The sequence below is a fragment of the Neolamprologus multifasciatus genome, chromosome 3, assembly GCF_963576455.1.
Source record: "Neolamprologus multifasciatus chromosome 3, fNeoMul1.2, whole genome shotgun sequence".
Taxonomy (NCBI): Eukaryota; Metazoa; Chordata; class Actinopteri; order Cichliformes; family Cichlidae; genus Neolamprologus; species Neolamprologus multifasciatus.
Genome location: NC_140441.1, coordinates 19,513,563 through 19,535,569, shown reverse-complemented (window position 1 = coordinate 19,535,569; position 22,007 = coordinate 19,513,563). Strand labels below are relative to the sequence as shown.

General features: G+C 39.9%; 1 long non-coding RNA gene across 1 annotated transcript; it reads right to left on the bottom strand.

The window, feature by feature from the left end:
• Positions 1–8,226: 8,226 nt before the first annotated feature.
• Positions 8,227–10,563, bottom strand: LOC146521907 (uncharacterized). Its single transcript, XR_014873077.1, has 4 exons — positions 10,459–10,563; positions 9,934–10,032; positions 8,941–9,086; positions 8,227–8,561 (listed from the first exon to the last, which is right to left on the bottom strand). It is a non-coding gene; the product is annotated as an uncharacterized LOC146521907 (long non-coding RNA).
• Positions 10,564–22,007: the final 11,444 nt, after the last annotated feature.

Sequence of the window (22,007 nt, the reverse complement as noted above, 5' to 3'; positions counted from 1 at the left end):
ATTCATTGGAATAACACTGGCATCAGTTTGGTGTAAGTCATCTTCTTGTTTTACACTGTGACTGTTTACCTTTGACTGCCCATCATGTTCACCTTGTACTTTTGGCTCTTGGGAGCTGAACTGCTTAACAGCTGATTCACACTGTTCCACATCATTTTTACTGCTCTCATATTCACAGTCCTCTAACACTTTTATGTTGGCTGTAGAAGCAGCAATAGCTGTCTCAATCTCAAGCTGTTCTCTTCTTGCCTTTAACTTACATTCTTCAATGTCCAAGGCTTGTCTCTGTTTCAAGGAAGTTGCTCGAGCGAGCAGAGCAGCGCGCTCTGCTTCTTCTTTCTGCCGTACAGATGATATCGAAGAATCTCTGGACGACCTCGATGAGCAGCTACTGACTGAGCTTCTTCCAACGCTGGTACCTGATTTCTTTGCAGTTAGTCTAGCCGTCACTGACACGCTGTCATCTGGGCTCACGTCATCCTGATGCTGACGTCTTGTTACGATGATCCATTTCTCAACTTCAGTCATAAACGCACTGAACTGCTCCTTTTTTGGATTGAACCAGAGCATCTGGTCCACATTTCTTTCATCTTCTGGCAACAGTGACAGTACATCATCATTTGCCCGTAAGAATTCTTCATGCAGCTTTGAAAAGTTACTTAAATGTTCATCAACAATGTCAAGGCTTTCATTCTCTTTCATCAGTCCGCTAATTTTATTCATTTTTGAAGTTAATTGTGACAGCTTGGACCTTCTTGCGTTTATGTGCCTGCTGAGCTGTTCTTCCAAACCTCTTTCGGTGTACTTTTTGCCCTCTTGTGGCCAGTCCCGCTACTGCAGCTCTGTGCCCTGGGCCTGGAACCTTGCGGGTTTATCTGCCATCTCTGCTCCTTTTACTCAACGTCTTATTCAACAAGTGTTCATGAAACAAATGGTCTATGACACAAAGCTGAGGCTTTCGTAGTGAATGTTATCTTCTTAAGACCAAAAACACTGTCACTGACTTATTTGTAAGAAGTTGAGAATCGCAATTGTTCAATTTTAGCACGGCTTGTAGCTTGGCAGCACATCATAGTCCAAAACTTTGTCCATGAAAGCTTATTTCTTCTTTTCTTAGATTCTTCAGACGGTAAAACACGTAATAATATTTACAAATACATGTTAAAGCTGTTATATTGGCACTTGTTGTATTACTAACATAACCACATTAACATTATTGACACTCGCTGACTTTTAATAGTTATTCTATAAATGCTGTCCGTTTAAATGGTAACACTGCTGTAATCAACCGATTCCAGCCAGAGTGGCTTCTGGAGTCTTCCCACGCTCCTAATGATCCTCCATCTGGATGGATGTTAACAACCTTCTGAACAAACTAGCAGGTGGAGATGGGCCATGCTGGTCCATTTCTATGGTACTGACATCTGCTAATAACGCCCAATGTATCGACTGATAACGTCCAAAGCGGGTGAATAAAGTCACCCGGTCGCTAGCTGTGCCATTACCCAGCCACATACATCACTGCCTCCATCAATGTAATAAACGATGCAAAAGTAATAGACTGTATTTAATTTTTAGTGAGGTCTATAATATTTAATAAGTGTACCTATCCGGTGCATAAATCAAAATTTCAGGTTAGTATCTTGAAATTTCAGCACACTACGAAACATTCTCATAACTTCTAGATGGCCAGTTAATAAGTAAGAAATTTGAGCCTCTGTGGTGTTTATCACCTTGGAGCGTTAACAGCAAAATTGTGTCACAATTGACACAAGCTTCGGTTTTCCTGTAGAGGGCAGTGCTAGGCTGAAAAAAGGAGCCCTTCAATAATTTATGTTTAATGGACAGGATGATAAATCTGCCCTCTTTTTACCGTTTTTATATTATATATTCTATATGCACTATCATAGTACAGTCAAAAATCCATAGTGCACACTAAAAATAATTTGTACTGGAACTACTTGAACTACTTCATAATATACCCCCAGATAGAATAAAAACACACAGCACCTTGTTCCCATTTCAGATTTTTAAAACACAAAGCTTTAAGTTGCAGGGTAAAATTGTAGGTAACTTTGCTTCAAGAGAAAGTCAGTTAGCAAACAAACACTTGGATCTCTGTACAACATCCATAATCAGCAGGAAGTGCACCAAAATAAAAGGCTCATTATGCCAAAAAGTAACTAACAAACAAAAGTTTTTGAAAAGTTATTTGCAGTGCTATAGAGTTTTCTAAAAGTCATCCTCGTGATCCAAGGACGTATTTGGCATGGACGGAAGGACATGTCCCCACCAATATCCAGCGATTATTGAATTGTCCCCACCAATAATTTAATCTCTTCCAGTTAAGAAAAACAAAACCCATAGCAAGAAAAAAAACCCGATCTGTCAACGTCTCATTCACCTAGCGGTGCACAAAGCGTTAAATTACGTTCTCTACTGGAGTCCTACGTCATGTGACAAATATGGCCAATATGATTGGCTGTGCCTTTCAGCGTTTTAGCAGCGGCAAGCCCGCGCTGCGAGGACTGGCGCTTAGATTAACTGGATTTGGTCGAACAGATGTGTGGCAGACTTGCGTTTCAGGAGCTGCTACCGACAAACCAGCAAAAAAAACGCCAAATATGTCATCTGTGACACTTGTGAGGTTATCTCAAACACACTCCGTCAGTCTTGATGCTGTTGAACAACAAAATATTTTAAAATGTCGCGAGTTTACCTGGTGATATTGTCATGCGCGACGCGATCACAAAAAAAAAGCAAACAGTTAACACCACGCCGGTGTTGTTCACAGGACAGCAAGAGTAAACGATCGGGAGACTCTAGTCGTTCCCCTCGCACGTTTTATTTCTCCGGTTTCAGCGTTTTCGCTTCACAACTAAAGCTTGCAGTTTACTTTGTGCACTAACATGGACTCGAGTCAACCAGCGCCACCTCTGGCCAAGTGCCACGGCCTACACCCAGATCAACTTGTGACACACATCTGCACCACGTTTGAATTTGTTTCATGCACAACACATTTGTACCTTTCAATTGTGTGTTTGTCCTTTCCTCTAAAACACCTCAGAGTTACATGACACTTATTACTTAATTGTTAACCCCTTATTCTATTATACCTGGCAGTAAACATTTAAGATAATTTTAATTAAACCCTAATTTCCATTAGGGTTACCATTCTATTGCTTCCAGGTTATAATTTTGTTGCCAGTATATAACAGCACCGTTATTAATTGGTTTTGCCTCACAGGCACGTGTTTTTTAACCACATTATTCCCACTACTAGGATTTCATTATTTATAAATATAAAGTTACTAATATTTTCTTATTATAGTTTAAGCTACCCAGCAGTATATCATTAAAATCAGTTAATGATTTGAAGTGATGCACACATTGACGATCCAGTACATAATGCATTGGGTTCTGTATAACAAGTACTTTTACTTTAGTTGCTAGCAATTGAGGGAGACCAGTAACAACTCACAATAATGTGAAAAGATAAAAGCATGTACGATCATGTTCGCTTCACAAAGAGAAACGGTAAGTTTAAGATGAGCAAAGTTCCACAAAACAAGTTTGTGCAATACAGCGTGGCACCAAATTCATGTCAAGATCAAAACGTGAGCTGTAAATATTTAATGTGTCACAAGCGATGGCGGGGAATCAAGCGCAGAGCAGAATTCAGTTCCAAAAACAGAGTTTTATTTGCACAATCACCAGGTGCAGAACATATACAGTGGGGTAATTTGGGAGGTCCAGGGGGGAAATCTGAAAAGGAGAAGCTCTCTCACACACGCTCCCTTCTCTATACGCGTCCACACAGCGGGTAGGTTACAGGTCCAGTGCTGGCTGACACGTTCATTGCAGCATTGAAGCACAAGATTCTCCATGAAAGGAACACTGGACTCTCAGGGATTTCTGTATTCGTGGGATTACAGGAAATGTGAGATACTCACTTGTTGAGGCATGCCAACCTCACTTCTGTAGAAATGTATTGTATTTCTTCACATGCCCCACTGAATGTTTGTGGGTTACGCCATCACACACAATCCTTTCACTCATGTTTTGGGTTCAAAAGAAGAGTTATTACCAATAGTAAATAGACACTGAAGGAGAAGCGGTGAATGGTCTTATTATTTTCTGTACTTTTTTCTCTTGTTTATTCAGTTAGGGAGTTAGGGGCAGCACTTGTCTTTTTTTTTATTTTTGTCTCACCCAGGGGTTAGTTAGCACTTCCCTTTTTGAAAGAAACTTGTGTTTTTTGTTATTTTGGCCTTTGTTCACCCTGGAGTTAAAGCTTTTAGTTTGGTAGCAATAAAATCACCTTAACTTGTAAACTGGCTTCTGGGTATGACTTTGGGGACCAGGGCGGGGTCACGTTCCTTTTAAACCCAGTGCAGTTCAATGCAGTTGGTATATTTGCAAAAGTGTTTCAGGTTTTACCAGGACATTAGTACAATGACTGCCTAAGGGACACTGCACCAATAAAGATTTCGTTTGATATACAAAGCGTTGTAGTTGATTGTGTTTCTTTTTAATTTTAATTTTGACCAGATGTGATCAGGAAGCCGGTCAACAAAGCACAATATTCAGCAGCTACAGAGTCAGATATTTCTAAAAGGAATCATCAGGTTAAATAACAGAAGAAGAGGAAGAAGAAGCAACACAAAAGCTTGGCATCGACTCATGTTCCCAAACAAGACTTAAACTAAACGCTATCCTTTGTATGAATGTTTAAATGTTGGCAGAAATGTTGAACTTATGAGGATAAAAGATGATATGAGTGTTTCCAGTGTCCGGTCAGTCTCAAAGCAGACGTGGAAAAAGACACGTGGAAACTATATTGTAAAAGCAGACAGTAGAGAAATATGAATGGTTTTTAAATGTATGTGTTCAGGAATAATGTATTAAATATGTGTGTGTGTGTTTGTGTGTGTGTCCGTGAGAACTGAGGAATAATCTCATACGCCAAGTCAGCGGCTGTGGAGTAATCGTCTTAAGCCCATGCCCCGCTGCCAAAAGTAGTCGCGGAAGTTTAGCTCAATGCCATAGATTGGCGACTGTGAAAGTCAATGGTTTGAATCTCCATTTGCCTTCTTGCCATTTTGATTGCCTGACTTGGAGCTCCCTTCAATGAAATGCCGGAGCACGTTGTCGCTGCTTACAATGTCAAGTTTGGGACAAATACAGGTGTGGACATCTGCGAGACATTCCACAAAGTGGATTCTGCACATGGCATAAACACAATATAAAACTTACTTTACATAGAAAACCTACATTCAATTCAATTCAATTCAATTTTATTTATATAGCGCCAAATCACAACAAATGTCGCCTCAAGGCGCTTCATAGATACAGAGAAAAGCCCAACAATCATATGACCCCCTATGAGCAAGCACTTTGGCGACAGTGGGAAGGAAAAACTCCCTTTTAACAGGAAGAAACCTCCGGCAGAACCAGGCTCAGGGAGGGGCGGCCATCTGCTGCGACCGGTTGGGGTGAGAGAAGGAAGACAGGATAAAGACATGCTGTGGAAGAGAGACAGAGATTAATAACAGATACGATTCAATACAGAGAGGTCTGTTAATACATAGTGAGTGAGAAAGGTGACTGGAAAGGAAAAACTCAATGCATCATGGGAATCCCCCGGCAGCCTACATCTATTGCAGCATAACTAAGGGAGGATTCAGGGTCACCTGGTCCAGCCCTAACTATATGCTTTAGCAAAAAGGAAGGTTTTAAGCCTAATCTTAAAAGTAGAGATAGTGTCTGTCTCCTGAATCCAAACTGGAAGCTGGTTCCACAGAAGAGGGGCCTGAAAACTGAAGGCTCTCCCTCCCATTCTACTTTTAAATACTCTAGGAACAACAAGTAGGCCTGCAGAGCGAGAGCGAAGTGCTCTAATAGGGTGATATGGTACTACAAGGTCATTAAGATAAGATGGGGCCTGATTATTTAAGACCTTGTATGTGAGGAGCAGGATTTTGAATTCAATTCTGGATTTAACAGGAAGCCAATGAAGGGAAGCCAAAACAGGAGAAATATGCTCTCTCTTTCTAGTCCCTGTCAGTACTCTTGCTGCAGCATTTTGGATTAACTGAAGGCTTTTCAGTGAGTTTTTTGGACATCCTGATAATAATGAATTGCAGTAGTCTAGCCTGGAAGTAATAAATGCATGAACTAGTTTTTCAGCGTCACTCTGAGACAGGATATTTCTAATTTTAGAGATGTTGCGCAAATGGAAGAACGCAGTCTTACATATTTGTTTAATATGTGCGTTGAAGGACATATCCTGGTCAAAAATGACTCCAAGGTTCCTCACAGTGTTACTGGAGGCCAAGGTAATGCCATCCAGAGTAAGAATCTGGTTAGATACCATATTTCTAAGCTTTTCAGCGCCGAGTACAATGACCTCAGTTTTATCTGAGTTAAGAAGCAGAAAGTTAGTGGCCATCCAAGTCTTTATGTCTTTAAGACATTCCTGCAGTTTAACTAATTGGTGTGTGTTATCTGGCTTCATGGACAGATAGAGCTGGGTGTCATCTGCATAGCAGTGAAAATGTATGCTATGTCTTCTAATGATGCTGCCTAGGGGAAGCATGTATAATGTAAACAGAATTGGTCCTAGCACCGAACCCTGTGGAACTCCATAATTAACCTCAGTGTGTGAAGAGGACTCTCCATTTACATGCACAAATTGGAGTCTATTAGATAGATATGATACAAACCACTGCAGTGCAATACATGGAGCACCACACAGACAAGCCAGCTACGGTAAAGAAAATATTATCGTCCTCCACTCCGTGCCACACAAGGTGGCAGACCTGTGAGAACCAAGACTCGGTCACAAACCAGCCGGGGCCCGAAAAGAGAATATTAACATCCTCCACTCCGTGCTACACAAGGTGGCAGACCTGTGCAGCCGTAGTCTCAAACACATCTGCACCACGTTTGAATTTGTTTCATGCACAACACATTTGTACCTTTCAATTGTGTGTTTGTCCTTTCCTCTAAAACACGTCAGAGTTACATGACACTTATTACTTAATTGTTAACCCCTTATTCTATTATACCTGGCAGTAAACATTTAAGATAATTTTAATTAAACCCTAATTTCCATTAGGGTTGCCATTCTATTGCTTCCAGGTTATAATTTTGTTGCCAGTATATAACAGCACCGTTATTAATTGGTTTTGCCTCACAGGCACGTGTTTTTTAACCACATTATTCCCACTACTAGGATTTCATTATTTATAAATATAAAGTTACTAATATTTTCTTATTATAGTTTAAGCTACCCAGCAGTATATCATTAAAATCAGTTAATGATTTGAAGTGATGCACACATTGACGATCCAGTACATAATGCATTGGGTTCTGTATAACAAGTACTTTTACTTTAGTTGCTAGCAATTGAGGGAGACCAGTAACAACTCACAATAATGTGAAAAGATAAAAGCATGTACGATCATGTTCGCTTCACAAAGAGAAATGGTAAGTTTAAGATGAGCAAAGTTCCACAAAACAAGTTTGTGCAATACAGCGTGGCACCAAATTTATGTCAAGATCAAAACGTGAGCTGTAAATATTTAATGTGTCACAAGCGATGGCGGGGAATCAAGCGCAGAGCAGAATTCAGTTCCAAAAACAGAGTTTTATTTGCACAATCACCAGGTGCAGAACATATACAGTGGGGTAATTTGGGAGGTCCAGGGGGGAAATCTGAAAAGGAGAAGCTCTCTCACACACGCTCTCTTCTCTATACGCGTCCACACAGCGGGTAGGTTACAGGTCCAGTGCTGGCTGACACGTTCATTGCAGCATTGAAGCACAAGATTCTCCATGAAAGGAACACTGGACTCTCAGGGATTTCTGTATTCGTGGGATTACAGGAAATGTGAGATACTCACTTGTTGAGGCATGCCAACCTCACTTCTGTAGAAATGTATTGTATTTCTTCACATGCCCCACTGAATGTTTGTGGGTTACGCCATCACACACAATCCTTTCACTTTAATTTGTAGGTGTGTTTGAAAAGTTACAGAAATGTGCAGTGTGCCTCCTACGTGTCCCTGAGGCACCCCACCCTTCACACCATGGTGCTGGGTGATTTGTTGTGATGTTATTTTGTGCCAGTAAATAACTAAATTGTATCAGTTCTGAATACATCTTATTTATTTAAGACAATGCATCCTAATGAGTGAATAAGAATAGTTTTTTTTTTTACTTTTTATTTTTAAACTCAAAAGATTACAACAACAGGAATCATGTTACATGAAATAGAAAGATTTTATTTGTCAGATTAAAACCTCTATAATGCTATTTTAAAATGAGCTTACATTTTCTTATATCTTTTATTATTACTACATTACTACATGTAGGTTTTATCTGAAAATCATGACATGGGCCCTGAACCATGAGCTTAATCCACAGGTAACGTGCACCGTAATCAGCATCAAGTTTGAGGGCTACTGGCGTTCCCTGATCACCACCTCACGATACATCTGGCACCAGGCACACGAATAACAGCAAAGTACATTGATGACATCATTAGTGGTAGAGCCCTACAGGATGGAGAAGAGGAAAAAGAGAGGGCTGTTCAGACAGATTTTTAATTATTTTGGAGTATCTGCTCTGTGAATGTGAACTAGATATTTATTCTTTGAGCTCTGCTAAAAGCTCCATGATGCTGGGAATTACATTTTACAACCAAAAGGTGAATAAGGCAGTCTTCAGTTGTAAATAATATAAATTTGGGGATTTTTTGGGGTGTGTGTGGATGCAACTGACTAATGTGATTTTGAACTCCACCCTCTCGGTCACCCTTCAAATATGGTTATTTCTGGCTATAATGCTCAAAAGAAAAGCTTTAAAATGCAGAGTGGCCAAATACATCTCTTTTATGCAGTGCATAGTCCCGCTCCATATCAAACCCAGCCTTACTTCGATGTTGTGGCGCTCTCTGATGGACTGTCGGAGTAAGCAGGCCACCACACCACAAACATCCAGCAGTGGCATTGCCCAGCACCATCCATGCTTACTGGCTGTCTGACACTGCATACAGGGGAAACACCAAAGGCCGTAGCAACCTTGAGGGAGGAAAATGTGCAGAAATACAGCATCAGAGTATCAGTGTTTACTGTAGTTTATAATCACTATATATCAAATGTCAGCGTGAACAAGGATTGTGAGGTCATTTGTTTTAGAACTTTCTTTGGCTTCTTTATTTTTGTTTTTCCAGGAATTTTAGTTTTCTGATGCCACCAATGAAAATAAAAAAGTTGTAGTTTGGACCTCGTTGAGTTTGATGCAGTGTTAATGCAAAGTGTTTCATGCACATTATTACATTTCTTGCTCTCATATGAAAATCTGACTGGTGCTCAGAGTGGTGTACCAAGACGAGGTACACATTCCTGTGAAAACCTAAGTACGCCCTCGGTGCTTCAATAGGGTGAGAAGCAGCCAGGTGTTGTTAATCAGATGTGCTCGATTAACTTATCATCAGTAAGACTTTACCAAATTTCACTCTGATAGTCGTGTTTTTGTGGCCTAAATGCTGCAGTGTAGCTGCTGTGTTGCAATTCTAAAAGGCCAATTTAATGTAATGCAATGCCTGGAAAGCATTATGATGGTCCTCAGGCAGCCAGACTCCTTTTCAGAAACCCATGCAGTCACGAAACGAGGCCATCAGAGGCCAAAAACTACTCACTATAAGACAACATTGGTAATCATTCCACAGCTGTGCTGCCTATGCTTTTAAATTCCCATAGCAACAGGGAAACTTAATCTTCTGTATGTATAAGTGGACAGTTTTATAATTTAGATAAATTTAGATATTTTGTCAACATTCTTGACTTGTCTGAAATAAAGCCTGAGGATATGGTAGATTCAGAAATTACTGCTGATTGTTTGCTTTGGTTTTCTGGGTAGACTTACAGGTTTTCATATCAGAGGTGCAATCGAAGAGCTCGGTGCTCCATGCTCCAGAGCGGGGGGATGACATCCCCTGGGTGGGCTGCTGGCGGACAGCCATAACTGGAGGAAACAAGCCAGGAATGGTGACACAGAGTGAAACTTTATAGCAGTTACAAACTAGCGCTAGAATACAATAGAGACAACAGACTGGTTTAAAACATTATTGTCTACAGTGTGGCCATTATTACACGTATAACAAGATGTTTTCTGTTTCATGCAAATCATTACAAATACCTGGAGTGACATGTACAAATAATTTGTGTGCAGTACAAAACAGTTCAATATGCAATGAATTACATCATTTACACATATATATTTTTTCTTCCTAATTTTGTCTTTTTTGGTGTATGTGGGTCTGGAAGGCTTTAACACTTCCTTTAGTTCTCATGCATAAACTGTTTCATTACTACAGGTTATACTGAAATAGTAAAATCGATTCACATAGATTGCTGTATTTAGCTCATCAGTATAAAAAGCTTCTCTTACCTCTTCTCTGGTTCTCTGAGCTTTGAAGAGAAAATGGGGAAAAAAAGGGCTGAAACCCAGAATTTAACTCCAACTAAGGGAGGGGAGGGGACACATACATAAACACACCTCTAGATCAGCAGTGTCACAGCCCTTTTAGTTTAACAGTTAAATTTGATGTTAACTGGATACTGAACCAATCAATTAAACCAGCTAGAGCTTTCAGCTGTCAGGTCTCTCTTCTGTGGAACCAGCTCCCAGTTTGGATTCAGGAGACAGACACTCTCTACTTTTAAGATTAGGCTTAAAACTTTTCCCTTTGATAAAGCTTATAGTTAGGGCTGGATCGGGTGACCCTGAATCCTCCCTCCCTGCTAAGTGTCTCGAGGCAACTGTGGATATGATTTGGCGCTATATAAATAAAACTGAATTGAGTTGAATCTGTTAAAGCAGCCCAAACATTTGAGTATAACAGGCAACCACGTATACTAGATCCTAGTTACAGACAGTTCAATGAGTTAAAAAAAAAGTGTAACAAGGCTGCGTCAGCATGCAGAGACCAGGCCCGCGTAGATGACCAGACAGGTAGCTCACACAACACTTATCATAAACACTTATAATGAACTTCACCTCCTGTCATTTTATCCCAGCTTACAGCTTCTCGAAACCTGGGATGTCCTCCTCTGACCTTTCCCCTTCGTTTTCGATCAAAAACATAATCTATAAGAAGTTTGTATTTTTTGAAGTTTTCATTTTGGCCAAATTCAAAAAATAAATAACTATTAACAAAATGATGTTACATGTTTCTTTCATCCACAGTCCTTAAATTATCTAAAAAAAAACCCCATCTAAACATAAAAGCCTTGTTTTTTCTGGATCTCAGAAGGTTATAAATGTGTAGTGGTTGATGAGACTGTGCAGTTTTACTGTCTGGTGTGGGTAATGAGAGGCTTACAAAGTAATTCCTGTAGAACTGGAGAAATGAGGTGGGCATGTTTCAACGAGTGGAAAGTCTCCTTTCAGTAAATCCTGACAGTGACAGTGTCATGGTGGGTGGGTGGATGGTGGTTTTTCTATATATGATGGTGACAGATGAAAACATATTAAATGTAAATATATTGAACTCACTAACACATCTTACATCTTGTCATTTCCAGTGTTTTTCCATAGTAACTCTCTGTTGTCTTTGGGTCACAAAGGTTTTCAAGCCAAAGAAGGTGTGGATTCATACAGATCTGTGAGTGCGATGTGAACTGAAAAATGTCATGAGGTAGGCCAGGTTTGAACTTGTCATGTAACAAAATACGCACACACACACACACACACACACACACACACACACACACACACACACACACACACACACACACACACACACACACACACACACTCATCTAAGTGATGCATAGCCAATAGGCCCTCATCCCGGGGCCATCAGGCACCAATGATGGTTGACCAGGTAGAGGTCTAAAGGTCAAAACCAGGGTCTTAAAGTAACAATGCAGTTGATGGAAGAGCAAGTAGCAGCTGGATCAATGACAGTTGAATTCCCAGGAGAATTAGTCAGCAGTCTTGCAGCGTCGATCAGAACAACCCACAGACGTTTTAAGGAAATCAAAAAAGAAAGTCATAAATCTAGTAATCCAGATGGGAATTAATAAAGGCGTGAATAACACCATTCTCTAGTTTAGAGCGTGATGCAAAGGTACTCAGAAATATTCTAAGCTTCCTGTTACACAATACTACTTACAGTTCTCCTATTCATTCACTCTCACATTCACACAGTGGTGCAGGCAAACCACAGTTGTAGCCACAGCTGCCCTGGGGCAGAGTGAGAGAAGCGAGGCTGCCAATATCGCTACCGCCTACTTCTGGCCAACACCAGTAGGCAGTAGGGTAAAGTGTCTTGCCCAAGGACACAACGACCAGGACAGAGAGAGCTAGGGATCAAACTGGCAACCTTTCGGTTACAGATAAGCTTCCCAACCTCCTGAACCATGGTCGCCCCGATAATAAGTCACTTTTCACCACTGCTTCTATCCGGAAATGTATGAGAAAATATTTTAATAACATTAAACTTTTTGTGGTAGTCCTCACAAAAACATGCTAAGACTTGGGGAAAACAAACATGCTAAGACTTGGGGAAAATGCGTACCAAAGTTGGCTAAGCAACCATGGTACTTGTTGACCTTAAAAAAAGAATTGATGCCATTTCCTAAACACAACTCAGAACTGTTCACACTTGATGAAACTGATGTAAGCCAGTTCAGAGTGCACAGCAAGCGAGGGCGAGTGGACAACAGTCACCTCTGACAATTTTCTCATACGCCAGGTTCGCTTGTTGCCTGCTGTGTTTGGGTGGGCAGCTAAAAATATTAAGTGGGTCTTGGGTGAGATAGTGATCTCTGACAAAATTAAGCATAATAAAAAAAACTGGTCTAGACTAAAATGAAGACCGCTCATTTGTTACACTCGTAGCAGCTTCATGATGACTTCTGGGAGGATGAAGACAGCAAACACTGCAGGATTTAAAATCTGCAGCTGCTTTTGTACTTTTGCTTTTTTCAACATGTCAGTTAATCGAGTGCATCTGATTAATAACACCTGGCTGCTGCTCACCCTCATGGTTCCTATCGAAGCAGCAAGGGTGCACTTAGGTTTTCACAGGAATGTACACCGCTCAGTCAGATTTTCATAAGAGAAAGAGTAATGTAATAATGTGCATGTAATAATAATAATAATGTGCATGAAACTTGATGAGGTCCATTTTAAGCCTTGCTCTTCAGGAAGTTGACTTCTGTCTTGTCACGGCGAGTGGGATGAGCCGTGTGGAGAAAAATCAAGGAGGATCCAATTGCAGGCACTCGTGGAGGTGCGAAGGAGGTTTATTGTAAAAATAAAATACAAGTAGAAAACAGCAAACGGGACTGATGATAATCTAAACTGAGAACAACTAAACATGAACAAGAACACGAATATGAGGGCGGGTGAGCAGAGGCAGATGACGGTGGACAGCAGAGAGAACACGCGGCTGAAGCACGGTGGATACAGAGACAGACCAGCGACTACAACATAGGAAGACACAACTTAAATACACACAGAAGAACACGGGGAGATTACAAACAGGTGGGGAACACAGCTGGAAGTAATAGGGCTAACGAGACAGGGGGAGAAATAAAACTGAACACGCTGACATCACACATGAACATGAACCTTCAAAGTAAAACAGGAAACAAGACACACTTTACTAAGACACGGACTAGAAAGGGAGAGAGAGACTAGACACTGAACTAAACCTGCAATAATAACAAAATACAACCAGAACATTGATCATAATACATATACCTGAATAACTGAAACATAGATTTATCATAATAATCCATAAAGCACCAGAGAAACAGAAAAGAATCCATCATTCAAAATAAACCAAAACATAAGAAACTCAAAATGCTGGGTCAAAATGACCCAGAACCGTGACATTTCTCCTTGTTTATTCTGTGACTTTGTATCTTCTCTGTCGTTAAATCAAAAAGTGTGTGACCCTTTGCAGGACTGAAAGAGTGCAGAGCCTTGTTCCCTCACAACACCCCTCCCCTCACAAGTTTTAGTTTTAAGTAGCACTTCCTCTGATTTTTGTCAAAGCTCAAAGAACCAGAGAACAGGTAAGAAAAGCATCTTGAAGCAGTCAGCATTCTTTCTGAATTTGTGATGCTGTTTGGTGTCATTTTTCTCAGCTGGTGACATGTAGAACTTCTGTTAATGAAACTCAAAACAGAAAGATGCCGTGAGCTTACATGTGCAACAACAGCATTTTATTCCATCAGCGAAACAGGAATAAAGTAGACATTAAAAAAAAACAATCTTTACTGTGACCACAGGAAGGTTATAAGCATTTAGGATATAACTAATGTATTTTAATGACTTGGCATTAGTATGTGGTCAATTTTATGCAAATCCCTAAATTTTGTACTAGGATATTTAAAAGAAGAAGTATGTAATGAAAGACATACACACAAAAAAGCTTTAAAATTCAAACAGACCAAAGAGCAATAACACTGAAATTACCTTTACATGCCAGCATCTTAGTTATTCCACGAGCTAGTGAAAGTTTGTGTTTTCTTGTGGTTAATTAAGTAATTTAAATTAGGAAGTCAGAAAATAATAACACGTCAAATTTAAGGCTCAATACAAATACAAAGCTACTCCTGTTCTTGCTGATGTTTGGGCCGATGCTAATATTAACTCAAAGTTAGCTAAACTCTCAAACTGTGAACAATGTGCTGTATAACAAAGGAACTGGACCGAAGGCCACCTTCACCTTTCAAACACAATCTCACGGAGCTTTGTCTGCCTTACAAGCACACCTTCAGGTGTGCTATTGGCTGTATACCGCCAATTTAAAATCAACAGTGAACCTCAAATCTGTGTCTTTGGACTCTGAGAGGAAAGCTGAGCAGGCACAGTGAGCCCATTAAGACTAAAAAGGCCAAGTTCTGCATCACATAGTGTTTTGGAGTTACTACATAGACAAAGGATGTTTGATTATGGAGGAAATATGAGTAGAAGTTCTCTTTGTCTGCTTTTCCACTCATCTTTAGTCCATCTCTTGTACCTGACCATTTTCAGAGGAATGCTTTTTGTTTGTAAGCCACTTCACACTGACCTATGAATCACTTAAGCATAAAAAAATACACTTAACCCGAAGGATGAACCAGTGTTATGTCTACACAGCCTAATGAAACATGTCAGATCCAAACCCAAGTATGCAGAGATGCATCTGGCCCTTCAGTTGATCCATCTACGGTTCACTGAAGCCTCATCACAAATGGTGGAAGTGAGGCTGTTAAGAAAGAAGCTGTTCTTAAGGAAACAAAACAGACAGAAAAGGCTGAGGTCTGTCGAGTTACACAAGAATTGCACTGAAAATCAGTGGAAACAGGTGTGTTGGAGAAATTACTCCAAAATAGTAGATCTTATGTTGAGGTCTGGACTCTGAACAGTATTTGGTGATATAGGTTCTAGACTTTAGATAGTCAATGGCCGTCTAAAGCGTGCAAAGATCCTTGTAGAGGGTTCCCTGCACCAGGAAACACCGTGCTGTGCACGTTACAGAAACAGCGCTGTAGACAGTGATGTTTTACACCAGTCTGTTGACTTTTTCAGATTCTAGCTTTGGCATTTCTATCTTCTAGCCATGGCCGCTGTCTACCAGCAACCCATCCAGGTAGTGACGGTCGCCACCACTAATAAAAACTCCGGGGGATGGAGCACCAACCTATGTAATTGCTACTCTGATATGCGCACCTGTAAGTGAAGCCAGCAAATTTTACAAACAGCAGTGATTTCTGCATCAACTCTGTGCTATTTTGAAAACACAAGATGCAGGTCATGACAGGAGACGTTAATGAAAACTGTTACAAACTCAAGCATATCTTACATCTCTGTGAGTTTTTCTTCCCTCAAGGTTGCTATTTTATTTTATTTATTTAGGACAGTGCATGTTAATGAACATAAATGTAAAAATGTTCATTGGCCTTTGGTGTCTCCCCTGCATGCAGTGTGAGACAGTCAGTAGGCATGGATGGTGCTGCGCCTTGCCTCTCCTGGACGGTTGCTGTGTGGTGTCCTACTTATTCCGCAAGTCCATCAGGGAGCGCTACAACATCCCTGTAAGGCTGGATGACCAGTAAAATTGAAAGTGAAACCTATTTTTACTGGAAATAAGAATTAAAGTTAAACTTAACAAGCCCAAAGTGAGATAATATCGCAGCCCCTGTTTTTGATGTTGTATCCAACAACATTTTAAACTGTTGCAACCACGACAGCTTCAGAGAGACTACATTAACTCCTGCTGCTTGATCCTCTCTCCTTCCTCTCTTCTCCTTTGCAGGGTTCATCCTGTGCCGACTGCTGTCAAATATTTTGGTGTTACGAGTGTGCTTGGTGCCAGATGCATCGCGAGCTGAAAATCAGGGCCAGGCAGGCACCTACCATCTTGACGGTGGTCACCACGCAGGTCATCCATGGATAGAATATCAACCTCGTGTGTCAAGTGCATGTCACTTTTTCTTAATTAAACTTATTTGTCATAATATTGCAATTAAAAAACATTTAAGAAACATTTAGTTGTTTTTACAGCTTGAAATGAAAGCAAAGAAATGTAGCCCCTTTGTATCTGCTTTTTCATAGCATTGCAGAGCTCATTGCGAGTGCTAGCATGGTGTAGGTGATATGTGACAACCACATTAGTTGCTTTACTTTTAGAACATTTTTATTACGAAGATGTTTGAACTTTTCATAAATGCTTTGTTAGTGCATTAAAATTGAGGATATATCATGACATAGCGTATAATAGCATCACTTTCTTCCAATCGTTCCCCAACTGGGTTTAAGCTATGCTAAAATAAAGCATTCATAGTCACCTGTCTAATGCATTCTTTCACCTTTTTATACAAATGTATGAAAACACGTCTTCAAACCTTTCACCCTTTTCTCAAACCCTAAATACAAAAGCCAAAATGACCTGCATCAAAACTGTTTGTCTGTGGCCAAAACCACACAGTAGTTTTAGATCATGGTCGCCTTAGCAACGTTTAGCCCGTTTATAATTAAACAGACTCTGTCTGGGCTGCAATAATTTTACAGTCACCCACGTATTGCCTTCCTTCTCTTTCTTATGGTTCTTGGTGTGTTCTTGTTCAGCATATTGTCTGCTGTTACTGTAGTTTCTTGACGTATGTGTGGATGTTTGTATCCAGCATCTGTTTCTGGATCGCCTGTTTAAATATGCTGCATCAGATATGTTTGTCTCAACCCTTTTCATTTAGAAGTATAACAACATAAAAACATATATACTAGTGGCATTAAAAGATAAACAAATGACTGAAGACCTTCTTTGGGCAGCCCAACAGTGCCCTCTACAGTAAAGTTGATGTTAGCACAGCCTCACCTTCTTTCTTTCGCCATTATTTTGTTTCTAACCTTCAGTAGCTTGGGGTAAAATGAATGGTTAATATCAGATCTCCCCATGAGCTGATAGATAGATAGATATTTCCTGCAGTATTTTATGTGTTAAAGTGTTTATAGTCATATCAACAGGCTGACAATCTTTGTACGAGCTGTTTCATTAAACCAATTTTTATTTGTGTTTCTCCATCAAATCAAAGGCTTTGTAGAACTAGCCAGCTGCAATTCTTCATTTTTAATAGATTTATGTTGAGCATTTCTCAACAGCTTTCTGAGTATGGAGGCCTACAAGTGTCAAAATGAATAAACCACATCAATCAAATTAATCAATTAAAATAGGAACTAAATAAATTAATAATGTATCAGATGTTTTCAATGAAATAAACTGATATTTAATTAATTACTTAATAGTGTGTTTATTTTATTCATTTTAGTATTCGTGCCTTGGTTAACACATTCATTCTTAAGTTTTTCAGTTTCATGTAGTCCAAGCTGAAGTTTCAGCAGAAACCGATCCTTCATTTAATTGAAGAGATTTTATATGAACACAGGTTAAACTCAAGAAAAATTACAACAAGAGCAATCAAGTTTTATTAAGCACAGAGATTTTATTAGTCAGATTAAAACCTTCCCTGAGATAACATCCACCACCTGATATGTCAATGAAACCTTTAAAAAAAAAATCAAATTTTAAAGCTTAAGTGTTTAAAACTGTATGAAAGAAAACTAACATGTAACACGGAACCACACTTGATGGTCGGAGCTAATGACTACACTGTAGTAATGAGCTGCGCAGGGCTCTGAAAATGAAAGCGGATAGGACGCTATGCTACTTGATTGTCTTTGGCAAACTGAACTAATCCCTTCTTACGTGCAAAAAACTAAACAAACCCCAAAACCACAACAGGTCCTGAACATCAAAAGTGGTTGTATCTTAGCCATGGACCACCTGAGTGGTGACCACTGATGAGTTAGCAGGCTGCTGGTTTTCCCTGATGTTCAGCTCACGATACATCTGGCACCAGGCGCATGGGTGACAGAAAATCACATTGCTGGCATCATTAACAAACGAGCCCTGCAGGATGGAGAAAAAGGAAGAAGAGAGTGAGGGAGAGGATGAAGCAATGAAGCAGAAGGAGTTACTGTGATTTAATTTAATGAAGCTGTCATGCAGGCATGTGCGGTGTGGAGTCCTGCCTGGGCCCCTCAACAATAATATTTAACTATTAATCACAATTTTGCTAAATAAAAGGATCTGGCTTGCATCAGTCACATCACTACCATTTAACCAATGATTGCCCTTGAAGGTAGAACGCGCTGGTTATGAGCCGGGAATTAACTCACAAAGAAAACGTGCCTTGTTTTTGCCTCCTGAGCGGTGTGGAGTTGTAGGAGAAACACAACCTAATTGGGAGACGCAGACGCAGATTGATGCAAAGGAAACCAGGTGTACAGCTCACACTATAGTCTGTAGCACACAGCAGTATTAGCTTATTATGTAGTGGTCAGTTGTTCTTCTGTGGCAACTGACGAATTGAAACAAATGAGCATTTCTACAGGGCTTATATTTCAATAAAAACTTACTAATATACATATCCACATAATTATGGATTATTATAATTACAATATTATGAAAAAACCCCACTGTATTTTCAAAAATACATTAAGAAACAGATTATATTAGATTTATATTTCAAATATGACAAAATGCTGAATTTACAGCAGCAAAATTATTGTATCTCTACAGTTTAAACATTTAATAAGCTTTCTGTCTGCACAGAGTGGACAGTTAAACAATCACTGAATCATCATAAATTCATTATTTTATTCTTATTACTTTAATATCAGAGCACTAGGAATAAATAATAGGAGAAGGATTCTGGAAGAAAACTTGTGGCCATATTGGACTGGAGAAGGTATAAAATGTCACTGTATGTGTGTGTGTCTATGTGTGCATGTTTTATGTGTATAGATTTTTTAAAATTATTACTCATGTTATAACATTGTCCAGACATGCCCTGTAAGTATATGAGGAGAAAACAGTGTCAAAAGGAGCTGTGTGAGGCTGCTAAAGGCAGTGGATCCTTCACCAGCTGGATTAAAAAGAGCACAGGTAACAATAACACACGAACCAGTTGTTGCATTGCTGGTACAAACACAGTTGCAATGTTTTGGTTCAATAACATTGTTCTATTATTACTTTATTACGGATTAGGTGCAAAAGTTTTTCAGTTTGGATAATTAAATAATAGTTTAAAGAAATAGCAAATTGTGCCTTGTTCTCAGATGGACAGCGAGTGGAGCTCAATAGCTCAGATGAGGAGATGGAAGGAGGGAGAGAGGCAAAGAGTGAATCAAAGACAAAGTCTAGTTTATTTTCATCTGTTGCCTTATGATTCCATTGCTGTCACCAATCTTTGCATTTTATTTTTATCTGATAACACTTGTTATCAGCAGCAGAAGCAGCAGCCACCTCTCAACAGCAACAGTGTACACCATCAGGTAAAAGGTAGGCCATGTTTGCTTTGCATTGTCCCCACCTGATGACAGTGATATAGCATGATGCAATTCCATATTAGATTCTTAATGAATATGGGCTGTTGTTCTTCAGTCTGGTTCTATACGCCCCCTTTTAATTTTGAGCATCCGTCCCTTTAAACATCTCTGCATGGCCCCACTGTGATGGTTGTAACTGTTTAAAATGTGGGGTATACTACAGTATCAGCAACAGCACCGACAGCAAACTGAAGATGTTGGTTTAAGACTGTTCACACTGATTGTTAATTATTCTGAACTCAAACCAACATGACTAGAAAGAGAAACATGCAGATGAGGTTTTCCTGTGATTTACTGAAAGTAAATTTCACATCACAACATTCACATCTGTTTTATTAAGAATAAGATGTAAACGAACGCGGCAGTCTCTTTCTCTGCTAAAAGTTCCACTGTATCCACAATCAGACATCTGATGCTGGTAGGAACATTTAGCTGCTACAGCTGCAAACAGGCTGATGACAGCAGTGAGAGTAACTTGAACAATAAAGCTGTGTCCCTTTAAAATGCTGTGCAGAGCTGGATAACCAAATATCTGAGAGTTTTTCAAAACAAGCAACCACAGGTGCAGTTTTCTTCCGTATGCAGATAAATAAGAGAGTTCAAATTTGGATAACTTTCCATTTCCTCTTTTTCTAATTTGGATGCAAGCTAGTCCCTAAAAAATGTCATCCCACTCAGTTTACTGATGCCACTGACTGATAAGGTGACTTAACCTAACTTATCTTCAGCTCGGCCTTCTGTTTTTCTGTCAGTAGTTTTGTCTCCAACCCATCCACCACAGCAGGTCTAACTATCATCTTGTAAATCTTCATTTTCACTCTTGCAGCAATCCTTCTGTCAACACTCATCTCCACCCACCCCACCCTGGCTGCACTCTTGTTTTCACCTGTGTCTGTTGCTTTGGATGGTTGAGTACTTAAAGAGGACACAAAACAATACAAATATAAAGTATAATACATCAGTGAGCCCTTCCATCAAAAACTGAAGTAGATGTAAAACCTTCTGTGATGCTGGAATTAAGAAATAAGTGCTTAAGCATGTGCAGTGCCATCTTCTGTCAGTATGGAACATGATGTCATGTGGTTGGTTAGCTGCTTCTAAGAGACTTTGATTTTAAGCACTTATTTCTTAAATTCAGTTTCACAGACAGTGTTACATCTGTGTAAATTTTTGAGAGCAAGGCTCCATGGTGTAAATGATTAAATGTATCCCTCTGTAGTTACTACAGCTCTGCACCCTTGTTATTGGAAATCAGTACCAGCACACTTCTTCTCCACTCCTCTAATAACCTCTCACTCTCCGAGATTATGTCGCACACTCGGGTTAAAAAGTCCACTGCCCCCTCTCCCAGACATCTGCAGAACTCCACAGGTCTGTCACCAGCACCAACTACCCTACATTCATCATCCTTCATCGTCTCTTGATTCAGTAACTCGAATATACAAATGTGCACATTTTACTAATAAAATCCCACAGAAATCCTTATAAATTAAGGCAGCGGTCCCCAACCAACGGACCAGTTTATGTCCGACAATATTTTTACGGCCTTTAAGGTGCCACAGATAAATACAACAAAATAAAACCAGCATCGGTACCAAAAAAGAACATTTATTTATAACACAAGGGAAAAGACCCAGGGAAACAGAGTTAACGATAAAAACGATAAAAACCATGAAAACCATAAATTTCACACTTGAGCATCAACTCTCTCGCGGCTCGGTACCAAACGACTCATGGACCGGTACCGGTCCGTGGTCCGAGGGTTGGGGACGGCTGCATTAAGGGATGCAGTTTTGCTAATGTGAAGTTTTAACATCGAACCGTTTCTCCACCCCAAAAACAGGCATTTCTGGATCCACAAAGCAAAACAAACAATAGTGAAAACTTTAAAATGGTTCACAAACTAAGGCTTGATGTCCCAGTGGGGTCATCAATCTGTTACACACTGTTTAACATACGCCCCTCCATCCCTAACCCAGACTTACAACAATGTTGTAGCGCTTTCTGATGGACTGACGGAGTAAGCAGGACACCACACAGCAAAAGTC